At 33.9% G+C, this 16,061-nt stretch overlaps 1 long non-coding RNA gene and 1 pseudogene across 1 annotated transcript; both read left to right on the top strand.

Moving 5' to 3' along the window:
* LOC104779024 lies at positions 311 to 7,108 on the top strand (annotated as a pseudogene).
* Positions 12,339 to 12,640, top strand: LOC104777232. Its single transcript, XR_002037057.1, has 2 exons — positions 12,339 to 12,471; positions 12,568 to 12,640. It is a non-coding gene; the product is annotated as an uncharacterized LOC104777232 (long non-coding RNA).

The following is a 16,061-nucleotide window of genomic DNA, read 5'->3' as shown; positions in this document are numbered from 1 at the left end:
TTAAGGATAAAATAACTACAGTTATATCATGTATACATATCTTATGTACACTGCCTCCTCAAGCTGGAGGGACTTTATGACTCAAAATAGAAATTTTCTAAAGAGTGGTTACAAAAGCTTTTTTTAGGCTGTATAAAGTAAATTGCCTTGCCCCACCCTTATTGATAAGGCAACAAGAAATGGGTCCATAAGTCATCGGTCCATCCCAGCCAATTAGTTCATAACCTCATTATTTTAGTTCCGTTAGTTTTGGAAAATCATAAAAAGAAACAAAAAAAATAAGATATAAAGTCACTTCGGACCTCTTCGCATGGCTTCGTTAGATTCTCATGTGTTGATGGGGATAATTAGCCTGGTCTTTTTAATTATTCACTCTTTTGGTCACTATGGTAAGCTCGGTATCGCAATGCCGCAATTTCGACTCGATCATCAGTTTTGGTGATTCGATTGGTGACACTGGAAACTTGCTCGGTCTCTCGGATGATCCAAACAATCTTGCTTTGAGCGGTTATCCACCTTACGGAGAAACTTTCTTCCACCAACCAACCGTTCGTTTCTCTGATGGCCGCCTCATCATTGACTTCATCGGTACTTCTCTTTATAAAATTGATACGATGAGTCTGTATTTTAACAACTCTGAGAATGAATCAAAAGAAATGAGTTATACTAATTGACTAAGGGCTCTTCTTCCTAATCCGTTTGGTCTCATGTAAATATATTCCACTGTTTTCTAGTTTTGTCTCAGCTTTTTTTTTTTTTAATATATTTTTTGGTTTAGTTTACTGACATCTTATGTAAAATCTTAATTTCTCTGTTTTGTTTTTTTCTTGAACTGCAAGTTTGTAGAATAAAGAGAATATGTGTATGTTTATTGATCAACGGCGTTACAATGTTTATATACACGACTCAATAGCTAGGAAACCCTACACAATACTTGACGAACAAGGTAAAACACATATGACACAAACCGCAGCCCATATGTGGCCCAATACTCCCCCTCAAGTTAGAGGGAGTGAAACGAGTTCTAACTTGAACATTAGAAGAGTAAACTGTTGAAAACCAAGGGCTTTTGTCAAAATATCGAACATGTGCTGTAGAAATAACACCGTCTTGAATAGCGTCTCGAACAAAATGACAATCCCGTTCGATGAGCTTCGTACGTTCATGGAACACGGGATTTGCTGCAATGTGCAAAGCTGCTTTGTTGTCGCAAAACAACCTCATCGGAGCGTGTTGTGGGAACCCAAAATCTTCAAGAAGCTGACGCAACCAAATAATTTCTTTTAAAGCGTCGGCCATGGAACGATACTCAGCCTCTGCCGAAGACCGAGAAACCGCCTTTTGCTTCTGAGTTTTCCAGGAAATAGGACAGCCTCCTAAAAACATAAAGTACGCACTAAGAGAGCGACGGGTTAAAGGACATGTACCCCAATCAGCATCACAATATGCCGTAAGAATAAGCTCTGTATCTGCTCGCAATAAAATGTCGTGACCAATCGATCCTTTAAGATAACAAACCACCTGCAACGCAGCATCCCAATGTGCCTCGCGGGGAGATTTCATAAACTGAGACAAGATATGGATAGGATAAGTAAGCTCCGGACGTGTAACCTTTAAATAAATTAGACGACCAACTAGTCGGCGGTAGCGCATGGGATCCGATAGTAAAGGAATGGAATCAAGACCAAGTTTATGATTCTGGTCCATAGGAAGGCTAGAGGGCGTGGCAGCTTGGAGCCCGGACTCAGCCACGATATCAAGCAAATACTTGCGTTGAGATAAGAAAATACCCTCCGTACTACGAGCAACTTCAATACCAAGAAAATACTTAAGCTTCCCCAGATCCTTCATGTGAAAACACTTGCTCAAATACTCCTTGAACAAGGTCAAAGACGGTAAGTGATTACCACAAATAATAAGGTCGTCAACGTAAACAAGGACACACAAGTCTACGTCACCTCGGGTCAAGATGAACAAGGAATAATCGGCATAAGATTCCTCAAAACCATATTCCAACAAGGCATTCGCTAACTTAGCAAACCAGCACCGCGATGCTTGCTTAAGACCATACAAAGATTTATGTAAACAACAAACTTTTTTTGGATGCGTATGACGGAAACCCATAGGCAACTGCATATAAACTTCTTCTTCAAGATCTCCGTGAAGAAATGCATTGTGGACATCCATCTGATGGACCTCCCATCCTTTAGACGAAATGATTTGCATTAGACCACGAACTGTAGACATTTTAGCAATGGGAGCAAAAATCTCCTCAAAGTCACGTCCAACAACCTGGCGATTTCCAAGAACCACAAGACAAGCTTTATATCGCTCAATAGACCCATCCGTATGATACTTGATTTTATACACCCATTTATTTCTAAGAGCTTTCTTTCCTGGAGGTAAATCGACAATGCTCATTGTATTGTTAAGCTCAAGGGCATCGACTTCACTAACCATGCCATTATTCCACCGTTCGTCTTGTACAACATCTTTAAAACAAGAGGGTTCGATACCCGTAGTCACGGCTGCAAGAAAAGCACGATGCGGAGTAGAGAATAAATCATCAGCAATATAGTGAGTGAGAGGATACTTTGTGTTACCTGAACCCGTAGATGAGGACTCGAGAACGAGAGGAGAGGGGAGAGCGTGATGGGTATCCTCTGCAACACAAGCGGAATATGTGACATAACCGGTTAATCTGGTCGACGGGAACTTTGCTCTTTTCCCTTTGCCTAAGTCATCATCCTCATCAGTAGAAGCAGCAACAACAACAGTTGACGGAGTAGCATCAACAACAGCGGGTGTAGAAGATTCAGGAACAACATCAACATCATCATCAGAAGGAACAAGGACCGATGTTGAGTCGGGCCGTGAGGGTATAGTAGGAGAGTCATCACGTAGCGGAAGCATAGAAGATGGAACCGTATCACGATGAACATCATCGACAGGAACTACTTCAGGGTCTTGCGTCACCGGAGGAAAAGATTCCGAAGCCACAAAACCACGACTCCCCCTGTCACCGGAAGTGGGTTCGAGATCCCAATCACCATCGATTAGAGTTGGTGGTTCCGGGATAAATGATGACACAATAGGCTTTTGTAAATATGGGAACACGTTCTCGTGAAACACCACATCTCGAGAAACCAAAAATTCATTCGTTGTCAGGTCATAAACCCGCCAACCTTTCTTGCCAAAGGGGTAACCAACGAATATACAATGACGACTCCGTGAGCCAAACTTGTCATTATCTCGAGCGCGCAAATGTGTATAGCAGGAAGAACCAAATACGCGCAGCTGACCATAGTCCGGTTTGATACCAGTTAAAACTTCATAGGGTGACCGTCCCTCATGTATTTTCGAAGGAGTTCGATTAATAACGTATGCAGCAGTAAGAATAGTCTCTCCCTAGAATAAAACCGGCAAACCAGCTTGAAATAACAGAGAGCGAGCAACATTAAGAATGTGATGGTGTTTATGCTCAACACGACCATTCTGTTGAGGCGTACCAACGCAAGAGGTCTGGTGAAGAATCCCTTTATCTGCAAAAAACTTTCTCAAACACATAAACTCTGTACCGTTATCACTACGCACCATCTTGACTTTCTTATCAAACTGTCGTTCGGAATAAGAACAAAATTTTTCTATCACCCGTCGTACTTCAGACTTGGCAATAAGAAGATGCGTCCAAACAGAGCGGGAAAAATCATCAACGATTGTTAAAAAATAAACGGCTCCACAAGAAGAAGCAACACGGTATGGTCCCCAAACATCAACATGGATTAATTCAAAACACTTTGTTGTCTTATTGATACTATCATAAAAAACATCACGAGTTTTCTTAGCCCGATAACAAACGTCACAAGGACTTGGACTAGCACAATTTAACACACCAGAAAAAACGGGTAATGAAGAAAGAACAGAAAATGCCGGATGGCCCAACCGCTGATACCACAAAGTCTGATCAACCGAAGCCGCCACACGAGTCACATTAGTAGTTGTCACATCCGTTAAATAGTAGACCCCATCACGCTCTTCACCGGCTCCAATCAGAGTCCTTGTGAAACGGTCCTGTAAAACACAAAGAGTATCAGTAAATAACGCAAAACAATTCTTCATTTGCTTGAGAATCTTGGAAACCGATATTAAAGAACAATTTAAGTTGGGAACATAAAGAACATCCAAAAAGGACACACGATCCGTGAGATGAAGAATGCCTTTACGATTTGAAAACGTAACACTACCATCAACAAACCCAACCGAGCAAGATGGTGTGTCAACCAAATCAGTAAGAAGAGAAATATTTCCAGTCATGTGATGAGAGGCTCATGTATCAATGATCACATCACCAGGAATCTTACCATAGAGCTTATCGGGGTTGCTTTTCAGCTTTTCAAGAGCAACCAAGGAAAGAGCTTTCCAATGCTCAGGAGAAAAATCAGAAATAGTGACATTAGGACTGGTAGTATAGGCAGCAATGGCTTGACCACGTCCACGCCCAGCTCCTCTGCCACAACCTCGACCTGCAGGAGAACCGCGACCGTTGTTCCTAACGTTACGGTCGGTATAGCACTCCGGATAGCCAACCAATTGCCAACAAAAACGCCTTTTCATGGCCAGTACGACCACAATGAGAACAAAGCAAACTACGCTCCCGACCTGAAGATTCCACACGTTGATCTCCACTGATCGGGGAAGCGGAAAGAGAATCACACCTAGCAATAAAACCAACAGCATCTTGTTATTGTTCACGAGACTGAGCCGCCAAGATCCTCTGTTCTTCACGGATGACTCGCGAATAAGCTTGATCCAAAGCTGGAGAAGGATCAGCATCAATAATTGAATGAATCACATTCGCAAACCGGGTTTCGTCAAGACCCATGACAAACTGATTCACTTTCTCCTCTTCTTTTTTGGTGGCAATCGTTGTGTAAACACCACAAGTACAACCATCGCAAGAACACACCAGGAGAGGTTTGTATGTGTATAGCTCATCCCACAAAGCTGCAAGCTTCCCGTAATAATCAATCACGGACTGTCCCTCTTGGCGACAAAGAGCTATTTGAGAACGGAGATGATTAACACGAACTTTATTCCCAACCGAGAAGCATTTGTGCAAATTCTCCCAAAGATCACGAGCACTAGTGTGATACGAAATGGTGGAACGTACACGAGGTGTAATCGACGTACGTAACCAACCAACGACCATGGAGTTGACTGAAGTCCATGATTCTAAATCAGAGCTATCTGCTCCGGGTCTCTTCAAGGAACCGTCAATAAAACCAGTCTTCTTCTTTGCACGAAGAGCGTTGAGCATCTCCGAAGCGCATTCATTGTAGTTGTCACTGGTTAAAGTAACAACTGAAATCATAGCACCAGGGTTGTCCGTTGAAGATGTAGAGTACGAAGCCATCACCGTGTTTTCTCCGCCGGTTGAACCGATGGCGGCGAGAGCCCCGGTGTGCGGAACAGATTGTGTCTCTTGTGTAGCCATAACTTCGAAGTTAAAAAAAAACAAAGACACCAAACACCGATAAAAGAAAAGCGATCTCCACACGAGACTTGAAAGAAAAGAAAAAAAAAAACAATGATCAACCGATCAAACAAGAGAGAACCGAAAGAGGAAAAAAAGAAGATCAACTGATCAGAAAAAAAACTTGAAAAACGAAAGATTTAGGTTTCAAGATGTTAGCTCTGATACCATGTAGAATAAAGAGAATATGTGTGTATGTTTATTGATCGACGGCGTTACAATGTTTATATATACACGAATCAATAGCTAGGAAACCCTACACAATACTTGCCGAGCAAGGTAAAACACATATGACACAAACCGCAGCCCATATGTGGCCCAATAAAGTTAATAGTGTGAAACTTTAAGTGATGCTACAATTTTTTTCTTTACAGCTGAATTTTTGGGGCTACCTTATGTGCCTCCTTACTTCGGATCTAAAAATGGAAACTTTGAGAAAGGAGTTAATTTTGCCGTAGCCTCAGCAACGGCATTGGATAGTTCTTTTCTCGCAGAGAGAGGATAGTAGGATACCATTGCCGTCACAACATTAGTTTAGGAGTTCAGCTTAAGATCTTCAAGGAGAGTTTACCAGATCGTTGTGGCTTGCCATCAGGTAGTGAAGATCAACATTAGGGGAGTAACTGTATATATACTGAGTTGTTTGAGCTTACTTGTATTTGTTCTTAGATTGTAGAGATATGATTGGAAATGCTTTGATTCTCATGGGAGATATTGGAGCGAATGATTACAATTTGCCATTCTTTGAACACAGACCCTTTGACGAGGTCAAAGAGCTAGTTCCGTTGGTGATTAGTACTATTTCTTCTGCCATTACGGTAACACTTTTACTTGATCTGCTAGTAGCAGTAACGACTAAAACAAACTGATTAGTTTTTCAGAAAACTATAATGTGTTGCGTTGGGACGACTGTTGTGAATCCAGGAGTTGATTGGTATGGGAGGAAGAACATTTCTGGTGCCCGGAGAGTTCCCTTTGGGATGCTTGGTAGTATATTTGACATTATATCAAACATCAAACTTGGCAGAATACGATTCTTTTGGATGTCTGAAATGGCTGAACAAGTTTGCAGAATACCATGACGAGCAGCTTCAGGCAGAACTCAAGAGACTTAGGAAGCTCAACCCTCATGTCAACATCATATTTGCTGACTATTACAATACTTTGTTGCGCCTTAACCAAGAACCATTCAAATACGGTTAGCCTTCTTGATACCTCCACTGCATGCATTTTCACAACCGATTGATTGATTAGGTGTTAATTAACCGAGTTCCCAACTTAATGATATTTTTAGGATTCGCAAAGGAACCCTTGTCCGCTTGTTGCGGTGTAGGAGGACCATACACCTTCAACCTTAATACAAGTTGTGGGAGTGTAGGAGTGGAATCTTGTAATGATCCATCAAAATATGTGGCCTGGGATGGAGTTCATATGACTGAAGCTGCATATAAATCAATGGCTGATGGACTACTCAAAGGACCATATGCGACTCCTCCTTTCAATTGGTCATGCCTCAGCTCCAAGATAATGAACAAGAATTCATTAGACAAACAATCTTCTCTGCTGAGCAGCTGATATAAGCTTGTCTCTGAAACATTAAATAACATGAGAGATAACCATAAGAAAATATACAGTGCGTTCTCTTGTATTGGATCATGTATCCTATTATCCCCTGTATATTAAAAAATAAGCACACTTTTGAAATAGCTGATGTGTCGCCGCCAAAGAGTTCCGTGCACTTTTTAGCAAAATACCCTTAATTTTTTTACTTAATTACGTTAACATGTCATTATATTTTTTTTAAAACAATTAATTGAATAATAATTAGATATGTCATCATTTCTCACACAAATTTATATATCACATACTAAAACTAATTAAATAATTACATACTATTTTGAAGCAAAATTTCACTAAAATTTACTTAAAAATATACAAGTTAAAGTTATATTTCTTAAAAAAAATATAAGTAAAATATTTTTAAAAAGCTATAAAACATATCAGTTAATATAAATTTAATAAAAATAATGAACATGTAACTTATTAAATATTAATTTTTTTATGTTAGTATTAATACCATAATAATTTAAATAACAAGCTTTCAATAGTTATTATAATTGATTATAAAAAGAAATATATTACCCCTGAATTTTTTCCAACTCATTAAAAAAACTTAATTCCCAATATATATATATATATATATATTCATAAATAAGTATAAAAATGACAACAAATTAGGGAATATCATGATGTGTGATTGTTTACATATATATATATATATATATCTAAATATGTAAACTAATTAATCTCAACATTTGGTGTGATTATTCATTAAAATGATAATATTGATAACCGAATAGGAATATACGTTTTAATTGTACATTAATCTATGTGCTATTAAAAAGGAATGAGACAATAACCCTTCTCATTATTTAAAATAGGTGATTATTAGATTATGCTAAATTGTTATAGTTACTCGCTTAACCATAAATATAAATTTGATTTTTAAAGCACACAAAAATATATATTGCCATAAATTGTAACATTTTATAAATATTTTCTTCACCACGCTCACAAATTTCCCTGGTGAAATGTATACTTACTCGAATACGTTGATTTTGAAATTTCATTATTTTTTTCATAATGGTTTTTTGGTAATAATCTGTCATTTATAGAAAATATTAATAAAACAACTAACTCAAAAGATTTAAACAGCCTAATCACAGATATTAACTCAATCAATTAGATTATCTTCAGAAAAATTTAGTTTAGAATCTGATTGTTACTAACATATAATAAAATTAAATAATTAAACTACCGAGTAATTTAGTATATGTTGTTATGGGTTACATAAGAAACATGCAAAATTGTTATGATCACAAAATAAAACATAAGAGATATGAATTTGATTTTTAAACCACACAAAAGACATGTTGCAATAAATAGTAAAATTTATCAATATTTTTTCTACTATAAAACCTCTTACACATTCAAAATTTTCACGGGTTAAATGTATTTTTACACGAAAAACGCAGTTTTAAATAAATAAATAAAAAACTTTAGTTACATATTATGTTTGACACAAACAAATATTGGTTCTAGGATAATAATTTATTTATAATAATTTTCTTTAGATAGATCTATCCCGCATATAATGCGGGTTGTTACCTAGTATTGTATTGTTGTTGGGATAAATTAAACTGGTTGAAGTGTTAGTAGCTAAATCATGTGATCGAACTGTAGATTTTAACTAGAAGAATAAAAGATATATGCTTATATATAATTTTTTATATTTGAGCTGGTAAGAGGTATATTATTTTTTTTTGAAAAAAAAAGTTTTCATGAAACATGGTAGTTAAAATGAGAGATACTATGATAATGTAATAGTTTAGTGGTGATTGTAGTCGATGATGAATTGCATCTATATATATACTGTTAACGGTTGTAGATAGGTTTTGAATAAACTCTTGATTCGCAAGTTGAGAATATACATTTTATGATTTGGTCAGTTATGATTTAGGAATGAATGATATGACATATTCTTATTTTGATTCTCAATTGATATTATTGGATTAATATTGTACATTTAAAGCTAATATGAACTTAGTAAATATGTAATCGTTTATTTAACGCAAATTAGATATTTCCTAAGATGTATTCATCTTGAATTAGTTGTTATATTTTAGGGATGTGATTATAGAATTTGTGTTATCAGTTCTTTTTGTCAAACTCATCCCTAAAAATTTGGCATGTAAATTAGATCTTTCCTAAAATACAATGGGCATTAATTGGATGTAAATAAATACGCTATGGATTAAAAACAGGTCTAAACAACCCTATGTAACCACCCCTTGGAGACGAGAGAGCATCTCTTTTTTCAGTGTTCTTATTCTCAGCTGGTGTGGGAAGGCTTAGTTAAAAATCTACTCGCGGACAAGTATACAAATCACTGGAAAGATGTCCTCACTCTGCTGGCTGGCAATGTTCTGGACAAAATGCTAAAGTTTATCCTCGGTTATGCTTTTCAAACCACCATCCACTCCATTTGGAGAGAAAGAAACGGAAGATGACACGGAGAACACCCTTTGACGGCGGAGCTGCTGATTAAGCAAATCGATAAAACTGTTCGAAACCGTTTAAGTACACTATAAGGAGGCCAAGGAACTACCATCTAAACTTGGTTTGCAGCTAGATTTTACTGAATGATTAATTTTACAATGTTTAAAGTTTTTTCCCACAAAAACTTTGTAAAACGTTTATATTTCTTTTGAATATAATTTAACATTAAATTAAAAAAAACGACCTAAAATATTTGGTAATCTTAAGGAGGATCCACATAATTGAATCAGTTATAATTTTAGTTAAAAATGTGACTCGAAGTTGGCAAAAAACCAAAAAGTGATGACACACTATTGTACTTAAAATGTATTTTGAGCTCTATATGTGGATATACTTGTTTGGTTATAAATATCCTAAGAAAATTTTAAAAATTTATATCTGTTTATAAAAATTCAAATCACATCATATGCTGAAAAAAATCTAAAATTTTATTCACTTTATGTATTAAATAGTATTTAAAATAATTAAATAAAAATGCGAGGAGATTATATTTTAGTCTAACATATTGATTTAAATTAGGTAGATAGTTTTTAGGAAATTAATATTATCAAATAAGGAAATAATTGTGTTTGGCTGTAAGGATTGTAGAGAATTTAGTTGAGGTTTGTTTGGATACAAAGAGTAGAGATGATGACACAAAAATGTACTTCAAAAATGTTAAGATAGATAATACAATTTCGTTTTTGGGCAAACAAATGAAAGATACAATAACCTTCAAAGTATGTGAATTGAAACGGATTCATATGGATAGTTGATGTAATAATACTCAAACGAACATACGCAATGTCTCCTTTCACTACAAGAAAAATGGGACATTGTGACGTTAGATTGAGACGAATTTTTTTTGTCACAAATTTGTGACTTTTTAGATACTATGTTGTGACATGTTTTTTTAGTCATAAATTAGTAACTATTTCGTCACAATATTATTACGAATTAAGTCGTCACTGAAAATTGTCACTATTAGCTACTAAATGGTGTCAATATTATTAATCGTAACAAGTGTGACAGTTTCACTACAATTATGTAGTCACAAATAGTGACGTTCATTTGAGACAAAATTATTTGTCACACATTTGTGACCTTTTAGATACTTTATTGGGAAGAAAAAAAATTGTAACAAGTTCGTAATTGTTTGGTCATATAATATTACGGTTACGGATAAATTTATGTCAAAATGTTGTCTCAAACTGTTATGATAATTTAAGTCATAACTATTGTAATGGTATTATGATATTTTTTATGAAGCATACATTGATTAACCAGTTAAATATACTTTTACATAGAGAATGATAATTGTATTTTATTAAGGAAAATACGCACTACTAATTAAAAACTTTCTTTTGTAAACTAATCAATTACATCCTAAGGATTGTATTGTTTGTAAAGTATATAACTATTTAATAATTATCTTTAAAAGATGAAAATGATTGTATTGTTTATAAAGTAGATAAGTATTTTAACTTATATTTAAATATCCTTCATAAGTTTACTTCATGTCTATCCATCTCATTTCCACCACTTAATTAATCCATGAAACAACATGAATATAAACAAAAAAAATGTTATAACACTAAATGATTGTTAAACTGTGAATAAATTTTGTTAAAGTCATTTGAAAGGTACGTGAAAACAAGTTATATTTTCATTAATTAGTGGTTAACATAAAATAGTGTTATGTTTCTTAATAATTAATATTTTTACATTTTATGTAGGTTGTTCAATAAAATCATGGTTGCTGCTAATCCTGACATAAGTGGAGATAATCTAACCTTGCTTAGAGGAAAAGAATTTGCAAGTTGGTTACTAGAACATGTAAGGAATTATGGTTATTTTAAAGCAGTTTGAATTTATGATTAAATAATTCTATTATATTTTAATTAAATTTAACAAAGTAGTTTAAGATATCATATATACTAGATTTTTAATTTTTGGAAAATATTTTATTTTTATTAATAATTAGAATTTTAAGCGCCTAAAGATTTCCGAAATATTTAGTAATTTTTGGAGTTTCCCTCTTAAACTATTTACTAGATCCGGACCCGCACGTACGTGCGGGTTTGTTTACAAAAACAAAATTTTCTTTTAATGGTTTTCTTATACTTAAGTGTTTGAAATATAGTTGATATTGCTTTAAACCTAAGTTTTTTATCTTGCAAAAAACTGTTATTCAACATAGTTATTTTAGAGCTTATAATTTCTCTATCGAGAATAAGGGGAGAGTAGAAAATGTGTTGTGAATGTAGTATAGAAAGTTTGTTGTGAATTTAGCGTAGTTTGTTCGTTTAAGGAAAATCCTAACTTTATCCATCTTATATACTATTCAAATAGTTGAGTTTTATCAATTTAAATATGTTAGCGAGTGGAACTTGAAATGTACTTGCATATTGTATTCTTCTTTATTCTCCTACTTAGTGTTAGACTTTATAGAACATAGGATTAATATACAGATATATATTCATACTATATAATGGATTAATTACACTAACATTCCAAATTAACTGTATTTGATATAAACTATAACATAAACGTTAGGGCCTCACAGTTATGTTGGGCTCGATTTATAGTTGTACAAAATTTATTTGTAAAGCCCAATAATAAAAGGTCCAAACCGAGATTGGATTTGTCCTTTATTCTACAAAACTCACGAAAAAAAAACAAAAAATCTCTGTGACTGCGACTTGAAGAGGCGAAACAGATAACCTTCTTCTTCCACATGCTTCCCTTTCAATTGAAAAATCAATCGACAACCATCTTCTCTCAATAATAATATGGCGAATCCAGTTAGATCAACACTATGTGTGTTATTATAGTGCAAGGTAAGCAATTTCAATTTGTTAATTTGTATTTAAGCTGGGTTTTGGATATCTATCAGGTTTTAATTCTTGTTTTTGAAATCCATTTCTGTTGCAAAGAATCGAGGGATCGAAATTGAGAGGGGTAGTTCACGATCCACACCCAAAGAAAGGTTCGGCAACGTTTATCAGGTTCTTTTACTTTCTCAATTATCTGAGTTTTGTTTAAGATGCAAATTAGATTAAGGAAATATCAAAATTTGGTTAATCAAATTAATCTCTATATTGTAATTATGATGACAACCCTAAAATCTAAATCACGACCTCTTGTTTTTGATTGTATTGTTTTGTCATGTTTTGATTAACCAAATAATTGATTACAAATTTTGACGACCAGCTCTACTTTTAAACTATTCTTTAATCCACAGGCTCGCATATTGAAATTAAAATCTTGAAGCCTCATCAACATTTTTAGGATTAAATTTTCAAAACTCATGAAATAATAGTTTTCGACATGATACATAATGTAAGCTGAAGATTCTCCACAAACCTCCACTCTCCAGCAACTACCATTATGTGGAACTTGTTAACATGATTCTTTTTAACAGTGGCATGGATTAGAGTTCCCTATAGACAGCAAATAATATGTTATTAGACACATAATAATATACATGGGTTTAAAAATATAAGTAGATAGAGTTAATTAATAGAATCTGACCTCTACATCAGCTAAAATCATTTCTAAAGTTTCCCCACTGTAAATCGTATATTGTCTCCACTCATGAACGATCCGCACTTGGGTCTTCCAACTCGACTTGAAAGGTTTTATGTTAGCAAGACTCGTGATTCCATTATGTGAAGCCATTTTATGTGTGAAGTGTTTTTTTTTTTTGTTAACGATTGTATTCGCCATTCGAATGATATATAGTTCTATAGTTTCCAATTAAGTTGCGAGTTAATGAGCAAAACAATAATGGTAAGTAGAAGTTATTTGATGTAATATTTTCTAATTGTTTTTGGAAACATTGCATCCAATAATTATGCTAATTATTATAATTTCCTAGTTAGAAATGTCTTAATTTGAGTGAATGGGACATAAGGTTAGTTTCCCTTTTCAACATGAGTGATATACGAAATTTTGCTAATGTTTGATTTTACCTAACTATTAAATGCTTCATTGGCGTGATTATGAAAACAGAAATATATATTTGTGTATCTTTAGTATTGGTATTATTAAATGCTTTATTTGCATGAGAATATATTCGTAATTATAGTAGTCATTACCTTAGTATTGTTATTCGTTTTTGTTTATGGTATACAATATCTTCTTAATTATAGTAGTCATTACCTTTTCTTATGTAGAGAATCATGTTTTGTCTGGAAATATTTTAATATATTGGACCACTGTATTTACTTTGTATATTGGTAATGAGTTATTGGATATTACACGTTTGGCCCACTCCCACTAATTTAAAGGCTGAGACTTTGTTGAAACATAAAGACTTTGATTGGTTATACTATTATGTAATTTGACTCTGAATTGCTTATAAATGATCCGAATTAATTACATCCGGGTTAGAGAAGGATCCGCGATTTTTTACATCGACATTTACTTACATGTCCTTCTTATCTTGTATGCTTTTAAATTTATTCAGGGGCATATTTTGTCATATATTTTAATGTGTCATTTTTGCCTTGAAAAAGTGTTTCCCTTTTAATAGTATAGATTAGTATACCTAAAAACTTTACATATCTTATATATAAAGAATATACCTAATCCTTAAATTGTAACCCTAATTGAAAACTCTATTACTCTTTCTTCTAGCCGCTTTGTTTCTCTCATTCTCGTTGATCACTCTTGCAAAGTTAGTGGCCATCTTTTTAATTTAATTGTTAGATTTATATTATGCAATCAATCATTGAAATTATCCTTTTTCTATTATCACGTTCTAGCACTTTGTTTACTAAAGTACTGCATCATCATTGATACGTTTCCGGAGTGATTTGATTTTCACTAATCTAATGTATGTATATAATTGTATATATAGATTTTCCGTTTGACTATTCTAATATATCTGAATGTATATATAAAGGAATCGAATTGATTTCACACTGTTACATTGATTTGAGGAAACTGTTGTGATGTCATCTACGTATATATTTAGATGGAGTGATTGCAGGAAAAATCGATGAACATGTGAAAGAACTCTTTACACAGAGAGAGTCTTCAAAAATGGCTAGGGATTGGCAATAGAGTCTAACCCAAAAGGAGAAATATGAAATTTATGTTAAGGTAATATTTATAGATTAAATTATACATAATTACATATTTTTTTAATGAGTTAAACATTTAGTATTTTATTTGCATTTAAAAATGTTCATATACTTTTGTTTTTTTTATAGATTGCTGGAATATCAAAACAAAGCTGGAAAATGGGATTTCTATTTCTTTGGATGATTCGTCGTGTGTCCACCGACTTGAACAACTTGAAAATGAATTGAAAAAGAGTCATGATGTCTCCAAGCACTTGACATTGAAAACATCTATTCCTCCACAAGTTCCCAATAGAGTGGCTAGTTAATTAAGTTTGGTTTAGCTTTATTTTGTCTATTAATAATACTCCAGTTTTTCATATTGGTTTTGTTTACTTTAATTTATAAATTAATAAAATTATTTTATTATATAAGTTTGTTGTAATTATTAATATATAGCTTATGTATCATTGTGACAATAATTTGATGAAACAATAATATTAAGAAAAATAGGAGACGATGGTTTTGGTCATTAACTGTAATCATTTTGACACTAATGGTTGGTTGTGATGAGTTAAACATTTTAACGTAATAATAGTAACAAAATGCATTAAGGGTTAGGGACTAAAGTTTTGTTATAATGAATGATAGTTTTGATACATGTTCCTAGTTAGTAACTGTGACGGAAAAGTGACATTTTACCGGTCACTAAGTGTGACGTTTTAAGACTACAACAGCGTCATAAATAGTGACTAACTTGATACGTGATTTCGGTCATGAAATAAAACGTATTTGGGACGATAATTTTAGTAAGCAATTGTGACATTTTAGATACATTTACAAATCGTTACATTTGGTGACGAAATAGATACGTATGAGTTAGTTGCAACTCGTGTGACGTTTTAGAGACTAAAAAAAATTTGTGACCACTGTATTGTAACCATTCGCCAATCGTCACAGATTCGTAACAATATTTTTATTGTGACGAAAAAAAAATTATCGTGACGGAATATTACGTGACAATGGACTCATTTTCTTGTAGTGTTTGAACTTGTCATGCGTCAAGTCAGCCCGAAGATTATGTGATATTTTTTAGAGAGATGCAATATTTTCGCATTAGGTGGTTTAGGAGGACATTGTATGAGTGAAAATTGTATTGATCCTTCAAAGTATGCTAATTGGGATGGCATTCATATGATTTTAGGTTGCGTACAAGTGAGTAGCCGATGGATTACTCAAGGGACTGTATGTGATTGGTCCTGCCTAGGCTCAAAAATTAAGAACAAAGGAGTCATTAGCGTATACAAGCTTGTTAAATCTTTTGGAGACAAGAGAGATTTTTTTTTTTTTTTTTTTTTTTT

This window comes from Camelina sativa, chromosome 3 (genome assembly GCF_000633955.1).
Source record: "Camelina sativa cultivar DH55 chromosome 3, Cs, whole genome shotgun sequence".
NCBI lineage: Eukaryota > Viridiplantae > Streptophyta > Magnoliopsida > Brassicales > Brassicaceae > Camelina > Camelina sativa.
This window is presented reverse-complemented; position numbering and strand designations above follow the sequence as displayed.